The sequence below is a fragment of the Moschus berezovskii genome, chromosome 16 (genome assembly GCF_049115385.1).
Source record: "Moschus berezovskii isolate FMDL1 chromosome 16, NW_MosBer_1.0, whole genome shotgun sequence".
NCBI classification, from domain to species: domain Eukaryota; kingdom Metazoa; phylum Chordata; class Mammalia; order Artiodactyla; family Moschidae; genus Moschus; species Moschus berezovskii.
The window spans coordinates 28,777,228-28,794,321 of record NC_142475.1 but is presented as its reverse complement, the minus strand read 5'-3'; the positions used below and the strand labels follow the sequence as shown (position 1 = coordinate 28,794,321).

The window sequence follows — 17,094 nt, the reverse complement described above, 5'->3', positions numbered from 1 at the left end:
CTGGAAAAGACTCTGATGCTGGGAAGGATTGGGGGCAGGAGGAGAAGGGGACGACAGAGAATGAGATGGCTGGATGGCATCACCGACTCGATGGACATGAGTTTGAGTGAACTCCGGGAGTTGGTGATGGACAGGGGGGCCTGGCGTGCTGTGATTCATGGGGTTTCAGCGAGTCGGACACGACTGAGCAACTGAACTTAACTGAACTGAACTGAATATCAGGTTCGTTTACTGAATTGCTATTTTCATTTCTAGAATACCCCATTGACTTGAATTCCATCAATTTTAGTTTCTCCTGTAATTTTCCATGTTTGCTTCTGTTTTCCTGAGTATGCAAACAAGTTATTATATTATCTCTGGTAAAACTTCCATATCTAAATCCTCTTTGGTTTTATCTCTATTTTTTTTTCTTGTTAGTCATTTGGATCTTCTTTTGGTTTGCCACATAATTTTAAATTGAATAAAGCATATTGTATCTGAAATTTGGTTAAGGTTCCAGAAGACACTATCTTCTTCCATGGAGGATTAATTTTTCTTCTGCCACGCAGTAAGAACATAATTAGTTCATTTCTTTCAGCCAAAGACTTTACGCATTTCAAAGGATATAGTATTAATCTTAACCCTTCCTTCAAGGTCTTGGCAACTACTTCTAAGATGTGGCAATTCCTGGGTTTCAACTGACAAAATGGGAATATTTACAATCCTCCATCTTGGCACTGTTTGAACTCAACCTCTGTCATCATGCAGCTGCTAAGATTTCTACTCAGCCCTTTAACTTCTCAAGCCTCTTCACTAGGTTTCTACCAGTTTAGTCCCGCACATTTGTACTTCATAAATCAATAAAATCCTAGAGTGGAATTTACCAACCCAATTTAAGGCTCTATGTTTGTGAATTCCCCTCTTCCCTCTGATGTTACTCCTCAAATCTCAGATTGTCTGGCAAACCTGAACTCTAATATCTTTCTCCTTAGTTTAGTAAGGCTACTGTATTTTTTTTTTTTTTCCTAAATAACTGTTTCCCTTCACTGACTATCCATATCTTGCCTCAGGGAGAAAAACAAATTAATGTGGAGCTCACCTCTTCTATAAGATATTGTAGCCTGCCCCATTCTGCCTGTGGTGGTTGCTCTCTATTGCCTTCAAATATTTCCTACGTGTATTTTGTTCTTTCTTTAAGAAATTTATCCAGTATAATCTACTTTGTTATGGCTGACATTACTTTCAGTAAGGTTCAGTTCAGTTCAGTTCAGTCGTTCAGTCATGTCTGACTCTCCGTGACCCCATGAATCACATCATGCCAGGCCTCCCTGTCCATCACCAACTCCCGGAGTTCACTCAAACTCATGTCCACAGAGTTGGTGATGCCATCCAGCCATCTCATTCTCAGTCGTCCCCTTCTCCTCCCGACCCCAACCTTTCCCAGCATCAGAGTCTTTTCCAATGAGTCAACTCGTCGCACAAGGTGGCAAAGTATTGCAGTTTCAGCTTTAGCATCAGTCCTTCAAATGAACACCCAGGATCGATCTCCCTTAGAATGGACTGGTTGGATCTCCTTGCGGTACAAGGGACTCTCAAGAGTTTTCTCCAACACCACAGTTCAAAAGCATCAATTCTTTGGCGATCAGCTTTCTTCACAGTTCAACTCTCACATCCATACATGACCACGGGAAAAACCATAGCCTTGACTAGATGTACCTTTGTTGGCAAAGTAATGTCTCTACTTTTTAATATATTATCAAGTTTGGTCATAACTTTCCTTCCAAGGAGTAAGCGTCTTTTAATTTCATGGCTGCAATCAGCATCTGCAGTGATTTTGGAGCCCCCAAAAATAAAGTCTGACATTGTTTCCACTGTTTTTCCATCTATTTCCCATGAAGTGATGGGACCAGATGCCATGATCTTTGTTTTCTGAATGTTGAGCTTCAAGCCAACCTTTTCACTCTCCTCTTTCACTTTCATCAAGAGGCTTTTGAGTTCCTCTTCACTTTCTGCCATAAGGGTAGTGTCATCTGCATACCTGAGATTATTGATATTTCTCCCAGCAATCTTGATTCCAGCTTGTGTTTCTTCCAGTCCAGAGTTCCTCATGATGTACTATGCATAGAAGTTAAATAAACAAGGTGACAGAATACAGCCTTCAGTTTAGTTCAGTTCAGTTCAGTTGCTCAGTCGTGTCCGACTCAGCGACCCCATGAAGCACAGCACGCCAGGCCTCCCTGTCCATCATCAACTCCCGGAGTTCACTCAAACTCATGTTCATTGAGTCGGTGATGCCATCCAGCCACCTCAGTCTCCATCGTCCCCGTCTCCTCCTACCCCCAATCGCTCCCAGCATCAGAGTCTTTTCCAGTGAGTCAACTCATCGCACGAGGTGGCCAAAGTATTGGAGTTTCATAAGCATAAGTCCTTCCAATGAACAACCAGGATTGATCTCCTCTAGAATGGACTGTTTGGATCTCCTTGCAGTCCAAGGGACTCTCAAGAGTCTTCTCCAGCACCACAGTTCAAAAGCATCAATTCTTCGGCGATCAGGTTTCTTCACAGTCCAACTCTCACATCCATACATGACCACGGGAAAAACCATAGCCTTGACTAGACGGACCTTGGTTGGCAAAGTAATGTCTCTGCTGTACAGCCTTGATGCACTCCTTTTCCTATTTGGAACCAGTCTGTTGTTCCATGTACAGTTCTGACTGTTGCTTCGGGACCTGCATACAGGTTTCTCAAGAGGTAGGTCAGGTGGTCTGGGATTCCCATCTCTCTCAGTATTTTCCACAGTTTACTGTGATCCACACTGTCAAAGACTTTGGCATAGTCAATGAAGCAGAAATAGATGCTCTTCTGGAACTCTCTTGCTTTCTCCATGATCCAGTGGATGTTGGCAATTTGATCTCTGGTGCCTCTGCCTTTTCTAAAAACTGCTTGATCATCTGGGAGTTCACAGTTCACATATTGCTGAAGCCTAGCTTGGAGAATTTGAAGCATGACTTTACGAGCATGTGAGATGAGTGCAATTGTGCGGTATTTGAGCATTCTTTGGCATTGCCTTTCTTTGGGATTAGAATGAAGACTGACCTCTTCCAGTCCTGTGGCCACTGCTGAGTTTTCCAAATCTGATGGCATATTGAGTGCAGCACTTTCACAGCATCATCTTTCAAGATTTGAAATAGCTCAACTGGAATTCCATCACCTCCACTAGCTTTGTTCGTGATGATCTTTCTAAGGCCCACTTGACTTCACATTCCAAGATGTCTGGCTCTAGGTCAGTGATCGCGTTATCGTGACTATCTTGGTTGTGAAGATCTTTTTTGTACAGTTCTTCTGTGTATTCTTGCCACCTCTTCTTAATATCTTCTGCTTCTGTTAGGTCCATACAATTTCTGTCCTTTATCGAGCCCATCTTTGCATGAAATGTTCCCTTGGCATCTCTAATTTTCTTGAAGAGATTTCTTGTTTTTCCTATTCTGTTGTTTTCCTCTATTTCTTTGCATTGATTGCTGAGGAAGGCTTTCTTATCTCTCCTTGCTATTCTTTGGATCTCTGCATTCAGATGCTTATATCTTTCCTTTTCTCCTTTGCTTTTTGCTTCTCTTCTTTTCACAGTTATTTGTAAGGCCTCCTCAGACAGCCATTTTGCTTTTTTGCATTTCTTTTCCATGGAGATGGCCTTGGTCCCTGTCTCCTGTACAATGTCAGGAACCTCCGTCGAGAGATCATCAGGCACTCTATCTATCAGATCTAGTCCCTTAAATCTATTCCTCACTTCCACTGTATAATCATAAGGGATTTGATTTAGGTCATATCTGAATGGTCTAGTGGTTTTCCCTACTTTCTTCAATTTAAGTCTGAATTTGGCAATAAGGAGTTCATGATCTAAGCCACAGTCAGCTCCTGGTCTTGTTTTCGCTAACTGCATACAACTTCTCCATCTTTGGCTGCAAAGAATAGAATCAATCTGATTTCGGTGTTGACCATCTGGTGATGTCCATGTGTAGAGTCTTCTCTTGTGTTGTTGGAAGAGGGTGTTTGCTATGACCAGTGCGTTCTCTTGACAAAACTCTATTAGCCTTTGCCCTGTTTCATTCCGTGCTCCAAGGCCAAATTTGCCTGTTACTCCAGGCGTTTCTTGACTTCCTACTTTTGCATTCAAGTCCGCTATAATGAAAGGACATCTTTTTTGGGTGTTACTTCTAAAAGGTTTGTAGGTCTTCATAGAACAGTTCAACTTCGGCTTCTTCAGCGTTACTGGTTGGGGCATAGGCCTGGATTACTGTAATATTGAATGGTTTGCCTTGGAAATGAACAGAAATCATCCTGTCATTTTTAAGATTGCATCCAAGTACTGCATTTCGGACTCTTTTGTTGACCATGATGGTACTCCATTTCTTCTAAGGCTTTCCTGCCCACAGTAGTAGATATAATGGTCATCTGAGTTAAATTCACCCATTCCAGTCCATTTTAATTCACTGATTCCTAGAATGTCTATGTTCACTCTTGCCATCTCCTGTTTGACCACTTCCAATTTGCCTTGATTCATGGACCTAACATTCCAGCTTCCTATGCAATATTGCTCTTTACAGCACCAGACCTTGCTCCTATCATTGGTCACATCCACAACTGGGTATTGGTTTTGCTTTTGTTCCATCCCTTTATTCCTTCTAGAGTTACATCTCCACTGATCTCCAGTAGCATACTGGGCACCTACCGACTTGGGAAATTCCTCATTCAGTATCCTATCATTTTGCCCTTTGATACTGTTCATGGGGTTCTCAAGGCAAGTATATGAAGTGGTAGGCTATGTATATTTCATTTACTAGAAAAATAATAACAGAAATAATAACATTTGTGAAAAAATATATTAGTTTTGGAAGTGAATGGCATTTTTTTGATAGTAACTAAACTGAAAGTAGCAATATATATCTCATTCCTCTTTTAATTAAATAATTTCTGCTCTGATAACTGTTGCATTATTGTGCTACATTCAGAAGAACACTGACTAGGAGTCAAAAGAATCATCCTTATTTCCTTCTTAGTGATCGTTTGATCTGAGGCAAGTTCTTAACTCATTCTTCTGGATTACTAAATATCCATACCTTACAGTTTTGTTTTGAATGAATGTGTTGGTAATTTATATTACACTGTTCATTAATTTATGTAATAATGCTACCTACTGTGTATCAGGCTTCTTTCTAGTTGTGGGAGATAGAGCAGACAGATAAAAGCCCTGATCTCATAACAGGAAAAAAAAATCAGTAAAAGATACAGAGCATAAATAAGTTTAAGTGTATAAAGATGATCGTTTCATATTTTAAATATAATAATTTTGTGGAAAGTGACAGATGAAAATGGAGAGGACAATAGCATTAGAAAGGAAAGCCTCACTGAAGTTTGTTATCTGAACTGAGACAAAAAAATACAGGGGTCAAAGACATATTCAAAGCGGAGTGTCCTTGGGAGGGAGAACAGCAATCAGCCATTTCAAAGACTTTGAGAAAACCTTTTCTAAAAAGGGAAATAAAATAGTCATTGTGACTACAAAATTATAAACTAGGAAGAAAGTGGTAGAATAATTTTAAAAAGGAAAGGGGTTAAACAAGATCTAAGCTATTAGAAACCATGTGAATTTTGGATTTTTATATAAAGCACAATGGAACCCATGGTGGACTTGTAAATAGGTGTATTTTTATGATGGGGTTTATGTTAAAAAAAAAAAAAGTACCCTCACTGCTGCCGTGTGGAAAAGGGGATGGCATGTTGTTAGCATGGGGATGGTATGTCATTAGCATGGACAAAAACGGAGGAAGGAGGACCATTAGGAAAATACAATAGTCTTGTGAGATTTTATCCTGGTTTAGAATAGGCTGAAGAGATTGAAGATGGAAAAACAGAGATTATTCATTGTATATTTTGGAGTTAGATCCCACCTTGATTGTGGAATTGAATGTAAGGAATAGAGATAAAATGGGAAATCAAGAGTAATGTTTGCTTTACTCAAAAATTATACTTGAATACCACAGAATTGAATTTTAAAATAAAATTTACTAAAACTTCTAATCATTGATAGAAATTACATTGGAAAATATCTTTATACTTGTGCCACTGAACTGTATAGATAATCTAATGTTGTATTTTTTTACTGTTGACTTCAAAATTGCTCTTGCTGAATACACTAATATAAAAATAGGTAAGCCTCTCCATTTGAGTGGTTAACTGCTGCTCAAAATGGCCAAGCAAAATTTATTCAAATGTCTAGAATGAAAGCATGAAACATAAATTTTGCAGCAATCATGTACAATTAATCATCAGGAGCAGTTTTCAACAGTCCTCTAAGATAAGATTCCAATGGTGCTAGTTGTATCTCTTGAGGAGATCTGTGTCTTTCTTTGAAAAAAAAATAAAAATTTACAGGGTAATGTTCTAAAGTATGAATTAGTGTTTGAGTAAATAATTTCTTTCTTCCTGATTTAAAGTGTATTTTAACAATTTTGAGAATTTTAAGTTTTGAAAAGTTCAGAACTAATTAAGTAAATGACCTATTTTGAAACTTATCTCCATAAAGGGGTATAACTAAGATAATAAGTTCAAAATCTAGCCCATAATAAATGCAATAGTCCCTGTGAATTTCACACAAATTCCCTTTTCTCCCTAGTTCTCATATACTCCTTTAATTTAAAACTATCTTTTGAGGACCAAGATGGCGGCTGGGGAGCCGGGCGATTTGGGAGTCTACAGTTTCAGATTCCTGCCTCAGAAAACCTTCCAGTCTCTGAGCACCCCACAGACTACCAGCCGGCTCCGCCAGTGGTCTATGCTGGGTAGAATCGAGGCGCAGGCGTTCGGGTTTGACCAGACGTTTCAGACTTATCGCAGGGATGATTTCATTATGGACTTTTTCAAAGATCCAAATGTTATTTCCAATTTGAAGTTACTTTCAGAATCTTCTGGAGAGTGGATTACATTAGGAACTGAAGTGAAAAAAGTTGAAGCTATAAACGTTCCTTGCACACAGCTTTCAATGTCATTTTTTAATCGGTTATATGATGAAGCTATTGTACGAGACAATGGATATATTGTTAAATGTCTAGATTCTTTTTGTGATCCCTTCCTTATTTCTGATGAATTATGAAAAGTTTTGCTACTGGAAGACTCAGAAAAATATGAAGTATTCAGCCAACCAGATAGAGAAGAGTTCCTGTTTTGTCTTTTCAAACATCTTTGCCTTGGTGGAGCCCTTTGTCAATATGAAGATGTAATTAATCCATATCTGGAAACAACAAAGCTTATCTATAAAGATCTAGTGAGTGTTCGGAAGAATCCTCAAACCAAGAAAATACAAATTACCTCTTCAATTTTTAAAGTTACAGCATATATGGACATCGGGGTTGCTTCCATGTCCTGGCTATTATAAACAGTGATGCAGTGAACGTTGTAGTGCATGTGTCTCTTTCAAGTCTGGTTTCCTCGGATTCTATTGGTGTGTGCTACCCTTCAACAAAGAGTCATGAACAGACATTTTCTTACTTTATTGTGGATCCTATCAAGCGTCATGTTCACGTTTCATACCACTGTTACGGCGTGGGGGATGTGTCTTAATATTTTTTCAGGTTATCTATACTTACTGTTTTTTCTTTACCAATTTTTTATTTTAACACTGATTTACAGATAAACATTTACTCCGCTGGTTAATTCACGTAAAATGTAAAGAACCTCGTAGAGCAGAAAAAAACAAATACCAAGATGCCTTTCTTTAAATTTTTGTAGACACAAGAACCAAATTTTATCCCTAACATAATCTACACCTATACAGTTATGGAATTTTTACAGGAAGTCATAAAGAACTAAAAATCTTCTTCATATTTGTTACATTAAGTTTCAAGTGAGTCTTCAATATTCCGTGCATTATATTTTAGAAGCCAATTAATTCTGGATTGAAATTGTGAGAGAAAACTAAACATGTCTAACCATGAATCATTAATGTGAATCGTTAGCTTTTAAAATTTAAGTTTCATTTAATTATGTTTCTTCATTGCATGAAGATTTATGTTTCTGGAACTGTGAAAAGCATAACAATTCCTTTGTTTCATTTGTCCCACTTAAAATTCTCAATAAAAAATATAGTGTTCTGAGCATAAAAAAAAAAAAAAAACTATCTTTTCTTCATTAGTTCTCTTAGATTGCTCTGATTCTTCATTAGTATGAGAATGTCACAGGTTCTCCTATATAATTTGGATATACAATGCTGGAAATATGTTCTGAATAATCTTTTTGATGCAGAATTCGTTGCTCATGAAGAGACTGGGGAAATACCTGCTTCCAGGCTGAGAGCCAGGTAGGTGAGGGGCAGATAGGAGGCCACTAGTAGAAGAGTCCTAGAAATCTAGAAATCATGGCTAGGATCCAGGTGGAAGGATACCAGTTACAGTCCACAGGGAATTATCATTAGAGTACTGGTTAAATTAGAAAAACTAAGACAGAATAGACAGGAATCCACTTCCCACAACAACAGCATTGGAAAAGCATCTTTGAATCTAGAATAAAACCCAGCTATAATAATTATGAAAAAAAATCAGGTGCAGATATAAATAAGCAGAAATTAAGTGCAAAAGTGTAAGATGTGTAAGATGTGCTTAATTGGTCTTTTGGTGTAAGCTTAAGCCCAGGGTCGAGTTTATGACTTGCAAGCAAAAATTAAACTGTTTCAGTTATGAGTCAAGGAAAGAATTCCAGATAGATTCTTCCATCTTATATTTCAAGGAGTAAATGAAACCCAGAGATAATGTTTAAGAACATATATTTACAAATATGTAAATAAACATTTAAATTGGCAACAAAAATATTTAAAATATTAAATAATGAAATAATTTTTCATGTTTGCAATCTGCAAAGTGTCAGACAATTGTGTTTCTAGTAATGTGCCTGGTTAGATATTTAAGATATCGACCACTGAAAAAAATAATATGAAATATTTTATGCAATTTTGGCTTACGTATAAAAGAGCTGGCTTGAGAGTAAGTGAAAACTGAAACACAAGGAAGAAAGGACAGTAGTGAGCGTGGAAGTCAGAAGAACACTAAAGTTACTATTGCTCTGATAGTGATGGGAACCTTGCTAACACTGAGTTTTCAACTTTGGTTTGCAGAACACAATATTTAGACAATACTCTAGTTACAGGAAGTTGGGACTTCCACAATATAGGGATCATCTTCTATGTGAGGTTGACCCAGGAGTAAATGCACTCTGCGTCTCTATCCTGTAGGTAGTATCTTCAAAGCACTAATGACGTTAAGTGTCAATCTGGAATCCTGAATTCAATTAATATATATTTCAAGAACAAGTGTAAAATAAAGACAATTTTAGGGAAAACAAAATACGAAAGACTACAACCAGCTGACGTTAACAGAGAAGTTCTACAGGTGTACTTTAGGCAGAAGGAAAATGATCCAAGCAGGAAGATCTGACATACAAATGGGAAGAACTAGTTTAAAATGAGGTAAATATTTTGGTTTGTGTGTATGTGTTAGTCGCTCAGCCCTGTCCAACTCTTTGCGACCCCATGGACTATAGCCCGCCAGGCTCCTCTGTCCATGGGATTCTCCAGGCAAGAATATTTTGGTATATCGGAATGCTTATTAGTTATATACAAGAAAACTGACAATTGCTTCATTGATCATGGGTATAAACTACACTATTTCAAAAGTTAAAAATAAATGAACAAAAAAGAATCAAGACCGAAAAATAGATTAAACTGAAAATAAATTTGCAACAAAGATTATGATTAATCAAGTTCTATGCTCCACAAGGAAAATAATGAAAATGACAATCTTTATATTTTAAAAATCTACTATAAAATGAAAGTATGCTACATTCTATTTATAGTAGCATACAAATATGATATGTGAATAAAATCACTAATTACATAATTACAGAATATAAATTATGAGTAAGTAAAAAATTAAGAAGGAATAAGTAAACGAAGAGATATACCATGTTCAAGAATGGTAAAATGGAAGCATCTACTGTATAGCACAGAACTCACCTGATGCTCTGTGGGCAACTAAATGAGAAGGAAATTCAATAAAGAAGGGATATATGTATACCTGATTCACTTTGCTGTACAGTAGAAACGAACATAATGTTGTTAAGCAACTATATTCCAATAAAGATTAATAAAAATATTTTTAAGAGATTGGAAGAATAATAGAGAGGCTCAACAAATTGGTTCAAATTGGGAAAGGAGTACATCAAGGCTATATATTGTTACCAAATTGGTTCAAATTGGGAAGGGAGTACATCAAGGCTGTATATTATTACCCTGCTTTTTTTTACTTATATGCAGAGTGCATCATGAGAAATGCTGGCTGGATGAATCACAAACTGGAATCAAGATTGCTCACAGAAATATCAACAACCTCAGATATTTAGATGATACCACACAACTGTCAGAAAGTGAAGAGGAACTAAAGAGCCTCTAGAGGAAGGTGAAAGAGGAGAGTGAGAAAGCTGGCTTAAAATGCAACATTCAAAAAACAAATATCATGGCATCTGGTCCCATCACTTCATGACAAATAGATGGGGAGAAAGTGGAAAGAGTGACAGATTTCATTTTCTTGGGCTCCAAAATCACAGCAGATGGTGACTACAGCCACAAAATTAAAAGATGCTTGCTTCTTGGCAGTAAAGCTATGACAAACCTAGACAGCATATTAAAAATCAGAGACATCATTTTGCCAACAAAGGTCCATCTAGTCAAAACTATGGTTTTTCTAGTAGTCATGTATGAATGTGAGAGTTGGACCATAAAGAAGGCTGAGGGCTTAAGATGCTTTAAAATTGTGGTGCTGGAAAAGACTCTTGAGAGATCCTTGGACAGCAAAGAGATAAAACCAGTCAATCCTAAAGGAAATCAACCCTGACAGTTCATTGGAATGACTGATGCTGAAGCTGAACCTCTAAAATTTTGGCTACCTGATGTGAAGAGCTGACTCACTGAAAAAGTTCCCAGTGCTGGGAAAGATTGAGGACAAGAGGAAGAGGGGCTGACAGAGGATGAGTTGGTTGGATGGCATCACAGACTCAAGGGATATGTATTTGAGCAAACTCAAGGAAACCATGAAGGGCAGAGAAGCCTGGCATGCTGCAGTTCATGGGCATGCAAAGAATCATTCACAAGTTAGTGACTGAACAACAACAAAAATTTTCACCATAATGTGTTGTATTAATAAAATCCCAGTCATAACCACTTCAGGTGATTTTTGTGGACACTGACAAATGTCATTTCATTCTTGAATGAAAATAAATTAGTAGCACTAACCTGAACAAATATGAAGTCGTTTAAAAGCTATAATTAATTCATAGAAATATTAAATAGAATACTGGAACAAAATAGAAAACCAAAACAACCCAGTCATAAGATAAATACACGATTATACAGATCAATGGGTAAAGGACTGATCTCTCAGTGAATGATTCAAAAACAAGTAGGCATCTGTAAGAAAAAAATGCTACTGGACATGACCTACCTCATGACCAGAAATAAGATCAATTTCAGATGAAATAAAGATAAATCGTTGAAAGATGATAATGGAAAATATGTTTATTTACTCATTGTGTATATATATATATATAGTTATATATATAGTTATATATATATATAAACTTATTTACTCAAGTTATATATATATAAACATATATATATGTTTATTTACTCAAGTTACATATATATATATATATATATGCACATGTGCACTAACAATAAGGGAAAATTTTGACAAATTGGGAAGCACTAAGAACATTCTAAAGGCGATCAATCCTGGGTATTCATTGGAAGGACTGATGCTAAAGCTGAAACTGCAATACTTTGGCCACGTCATGCGACGAGTTGACTCACTGGAAAAGACTCTGATGCTGGGAAAGGTTGCGGGCGGGAGGAGAAGGGGACGACGGAGAATGAGATGGCTGGATGACATCACCGACTCTGTGGACATGAGTTTGAGTGAACTCCAGGAGTTGGTGATGGACAGGGAGGACTGGCGTGCTGTGATTCATGGAGTCGCGGAGAGTCGGACACTACTGAGCGACTGAACTGAACTGAACTGAAGAACTTCTGTTCATTAAATGATACTGTTACAACTTTAAAACACACTACAAATTAAAGAAGATACTTGATTTGAAAAAGTTAGTAAAAGACTGGTATATAACCTATATAAGAGCTCCTATAAAGCATAATGAAAAAACTTATATTACTTTTAAAAATAGTATGCACTAATAAAAATGGATGAGTCGAACTACATATGTCAATATGGATAAATTTCAGACAACATGTTTAATAAAAACAGCAGGTCACAAGAGAATTAATGCACTATGTTGTTAATTGTCTAACATTAAAAAAAGGTCACAGTTAATAACTATGATATATCTAACAACAATATGGTTATTAATAAGCTCTATTGTTTAAGAGCAAATACATGGGTCCTAAAACTCTAAAGTAAAGCAATGCTATAATCACCAGAAAAATAAGGATATTGGATAACTCAGAGAAAGAATAAAATTTTCTGAGTGGAGGCTTCTAAATTCTCAATGGAGTTGTTGAATTTATATTTTCCTTTAATTGTTCCGTTTATATGTTTAAATTTTATTTATAATATTAATGAACTTACCATTCTTTAAAAATGAAAGGATGAATTAAAATAATATTTGTTCCTTTATTTATCCAATTATTTTTCTATGTAAATAAATACTCCAAAATAGATTCCTAAACATATGTACATATTAAATGCTATTGTATGTTAGCATATGTTATTGACTTCTATTATTCAATCACTTTACCGATGACAGAGGATGGGCCCATTTCCTTGAACTACTAATTCTGGCCTTGGTCATGATTTGCTTTGGCCATAGGGATATGGAAAGAAGTGAAAGTATATTAGTTCTGAGTCAAACTCATAAGAGGCATGAAAGCATAGGCACTAACATATATAAATAGATAGCCAATGGGAATTTGCTGTTTTACACAGGGAACTCAAACTTGGGCTCTGTAATAACCTAGAGGGGTGGGAATGGGCAGGAGGTGGGAGGGAAATTCAAGAGGGAGGGGATATATGTATCAGTTCAGTTCAGCTGCTCAGTCATGTCCGACTCTTTGCCATGATCTTTGTTTTCTGAATGTTGAGCTTCAAGCCAACATTTTCACTCTCTTTCACTTTCATCAAGAGGCTTTTGAGTTCCTCTTCACTTTCTACTATAAGGGTATGTCATTTGCATATTTGAGGTTATTGATATTTCTCCCAGCAATCTTGATTCCAGCTTGTGCTTCTTCCGGTCCAGTGTTCCTCATGATGTACTCTGCATATAAGTTAAATAAGCAGGGTGACAATATACAACCTTGATGTACTCCTTTTCCTATTTGGAAGCAGTCTGTTGTTCCATGTACAGTTCTAACTGTTGCTTCCTGACCTGCATACAGGTTTCTCAAGAGGCAAGTCAGGTGGTCTGGGATTCCCATCTCTTTCAGAATTTTCCACAGTTTATTGTGATCCACACAGTCAAAGGCTTTGGCATAGTCAATGAAGCAGAAATAGATGTTTTTCTGGAACTCTCTTGCTTTCTCCATGATCCAGCAGATGTTGGCAATTTGATCTCTGGTGCCTCTTCTTTTTCTAAAACCTGCTTGAACATCTGGAAGGTCACAGTGAACATATTGCTGAAGTCTGGCTTGGAGAATTTTGAGCATGACTTTACTAGCATGTGAGATGAGTGCAATTGTGCAGTAGTTTGAACATTTTGGCATTGCCTTTCTTTGGGATTGGAATGAAGACTGACCTTTTCCAATCCTGTGGCCACTGCTGAGTTTTCCAAATTTGCTGGCATACTGATTGCAGCACTTTCACAGCATCATCTTTCAGGATTTGAAATAGCTTAACTGGAATTCCATCACCTCCACTAGCTTTGTTCGTAGTGATGCTTTCTAAAGCCCGCTTGACATCACATTCCAAGATGTCTGGCTCTAGGAGAGTGATCACACCACCATGATTATCTTGGTCGTGAAGATCTTTTTCGTACATTTCTTCTGTGTATTCTTGCAACCTCTTCTTAATATCTTCTTCTTCTGTTAGGTCCAAAACATTTCTGTCCGAGACACGGGCTCCGGCCACGTAGACGCGAGACGCCTGCACAACCGACCACGCGCAGAAGCCGAGATGAGCTACCCAACCCAGAAGTCAGGACCGGCGGCTGAGAGGAGCTATCTCATGTCCAAAAGGCGGTGGCTGTGCAGGCACAGGAAGGCCGAGAGGAGCTACTCCACATTCAGGGTCAGGAGCGGCGGCCTTGAGGAAATACCCCTTGTCCAAGGTAAGGTGCAGCGGCTGCGCTTTGCTGGAGCAGCTGTGAAGAGATATTCCACGACCAAGGTAAGAGAAACCCAAATAAGACAGTAGGTATTGTGAGGGGGTATCAGAGGTCAGACACACTGAAATCACAATCACAGAAAACTAGTCGATCTGATCACATGGACCACAGCCCTGTCTAACTCCATGAAACTAAGCCATGCTGTGTGGGGCCACCCAAGACGGGCGGGTCATGGTGGAGAGAATGTGGTCTGACAGAATGTGGTCCACTGGAGAAGGGAATAGCAAACCACTTCAGTATACTTGCCTTGAGAACCCCATGAACAGTATCAAAAGGCAAAAAGATAGGATACTGAATGAGGAGTTCCCCAGGTCGGTAGGTGCCCAGTATGCTACTGGAGATAAGTGGAGAAATAACTCCAGAAAGAATGAAGGGATGGAGCCAAAGCAAAACCAATACCAGGATGTGGATGTGACTGGTGATAGAAGCAAGGTCCGATGCTATAAAGAGCAATATTGCATAGGAACCTGGAATGTTAGGTCCATGAATCAAGGCAAATTGGAAGTGGTCAAACAGGAGATGGAAAGAGTGAAGATAGACATTCTAGGAATCAGTGAGTTAAAATGGACTGGAATGGGTGAATTTAACTCAGATAATACTACTGTGGGCAGGAATGCCTTAGAAGAAATGGAGTAGCCATCATGGTCAACAAAAAAAAACCCGTAATGCTAAAGAAGCCGAAGTTGAACGGTTCTATGAAGACCTACAAGACCTTTGAGAACTAACACCCAAAAAAGATGTCCTTTTCATTATAAGGAACTAGAAGGCAAAAGTAGGAAGTCAGGAAACACCTGGAGTAATAGGCAAATTTGGCCTTGGAGCACGGAATGAAGCAGGGCAAAGGCTAATAGAGTTTTGCCAAGAGAACGCACTGGTCATAGCAAGCACCCTCTTCCAACAACACAAGTGAAGACTCTACACATGGGCATCACCAGACGGTCAATACCAAAATCAAATTGATTATATTCTTTGCAGCCAAAGATGGAGAAGCTCTATACAGTTAGCAAAAACAAGACCAGGAGCTGACTGTGGCTCAGATCATGAACTCCTTATTGCCAAATTCAGACTTAAATTGAAGAAAGTAGGGAAAACCAATAAACCATTCAGATATGACCTAAATCAAATCACTTATGATTATACAGTGGACGTGAGAAATAAATAGATGTAAGGGACTAGATCTGATAGATAGAGTGCCTGATGAACTCTGGAAGGAGGTTCGTGACATTGTACAGGAGACAGGGACCAAGACCATCCCCACAGAAAAGAAATGCAAAAAAGCAAAATGGCTGTCTGAGGAGGCCTTACAAATAGCTGTGAAAAGAAGAGAAGTGAAAAGCAAAGGAGAAAAGGAAAGATATAAGCATCTGAATGCAGAGTTCCAAAGAATAGCAAGGAGAGATAAGAAAGCCTTCCTCAGCGATCAATGCAAAGAAATAGAGGAAAACAACAGAATAGGAAAACATGAGATCTCTTCAAGAAAATTAGAGATACCAAGGGAACATTTCATGCAAAGATGGGCTCGATAAAGGACAGAAATGGTATGAAGAAGAAGCAGAAGATATATGTATACCTAACTTATATGTAGAGTACATCATGAGAAACGCTGGGCTGACAGAAGCACAAGCTGGAATCAAGATTGCCGGGAGAAATACCAATAACCTTAGATATGCAGATGACACCACCCTTATGGCAGAAAGTGAAGAGGAACTCAAAAGCCTCTTGAGGAAAGTGAAAGAGAGAGTGAAAATGTTGGCTTGAAGCTCAACATTCAGAAAACAAAGATCATGGCATCTGGTCCCATCACTTCATGGGAAATAGATGGGAAAACAGTGGAAACAGTGTCAGACTTTATTTTTGGGGGCTCCAAAATCACTGAGGATGCTGATTGCAGCCATGAAATTTTTTAAAAGATGCTTACTCCTTGGAAGGAAAGTTATGAACAACCTAGATAGCATATTAAAAAGCAGAGACATTACTTTGCCCACCAAGGTCCGTCTAGTCAAGGCTATGGTTTTTCCCGTGGTCATGTATGGATGTGAGAGTTGGACTGTGAAGAAAGCTGATCGCCGAAGAATTGATGCTTTTGAACTGTGGTGTTGGAGAAGACTCTTGAGAGTCCCTTGGACTGCAAGGAAATCCAACCAGTCCATTCTAAAGGAGATCAATCCTTGGTGTTCATTGGAAGGACTGATGCTAAAGCTGAAACTGCAATACTTTGGCCACGTCATGCGATGAGTTGACTCACTGGAAAAGACTTTGATGCTGGGAAAGATTGGGGGCGGGAGGAGAAGGGGACGACAGAGAATGAGATGCCTGGATGGCATCACCGACTCGATGGACATGAGTTTGAGTGAACTCCGGGAGTTGGTGATAGACAGGGAGGCCTGGTGTGCTGTGATTCATGGAGTCGTGAAGAGTCGGACAGGACTAAGCGACTGAACTGAACTGAACTGAACTGATGGTTAATTCAGGGGCTTCTCTGGTGGCTCAGAGGATAAAGCATCTGCTTGCAATGCAGGAGACCCAGGTTCAATCCCTGGGTTGGGAAGATCCCCTGGAGAAGGAAATGGTACCGCACTCCAGCATTGTTGCTTGGAGAATCCAATGGACAGAGGAGCCTGGTGAGCTACAGTCCATGGGGTCGCAAAGAGTCAGACACGACTGAGCGTTTCATGTTGATGTATGACA

At 38.5% G+C, this 17,094-nt stretch overlaps 1 pseudogene; it reads left to right on the top strand.

The window, feature by feature from the left end:
* The first annotated feature begins 6,689 nt into the window (after positions 1-6,689).
* On the top strand, positions 6,690-7,666 carry LOC129560306 (cilia- and flagella-associated protein 300-like; annotated as a pseudogene).
* Positions 7,667-17,094: the final 9,428 nt, after the last annotated feature.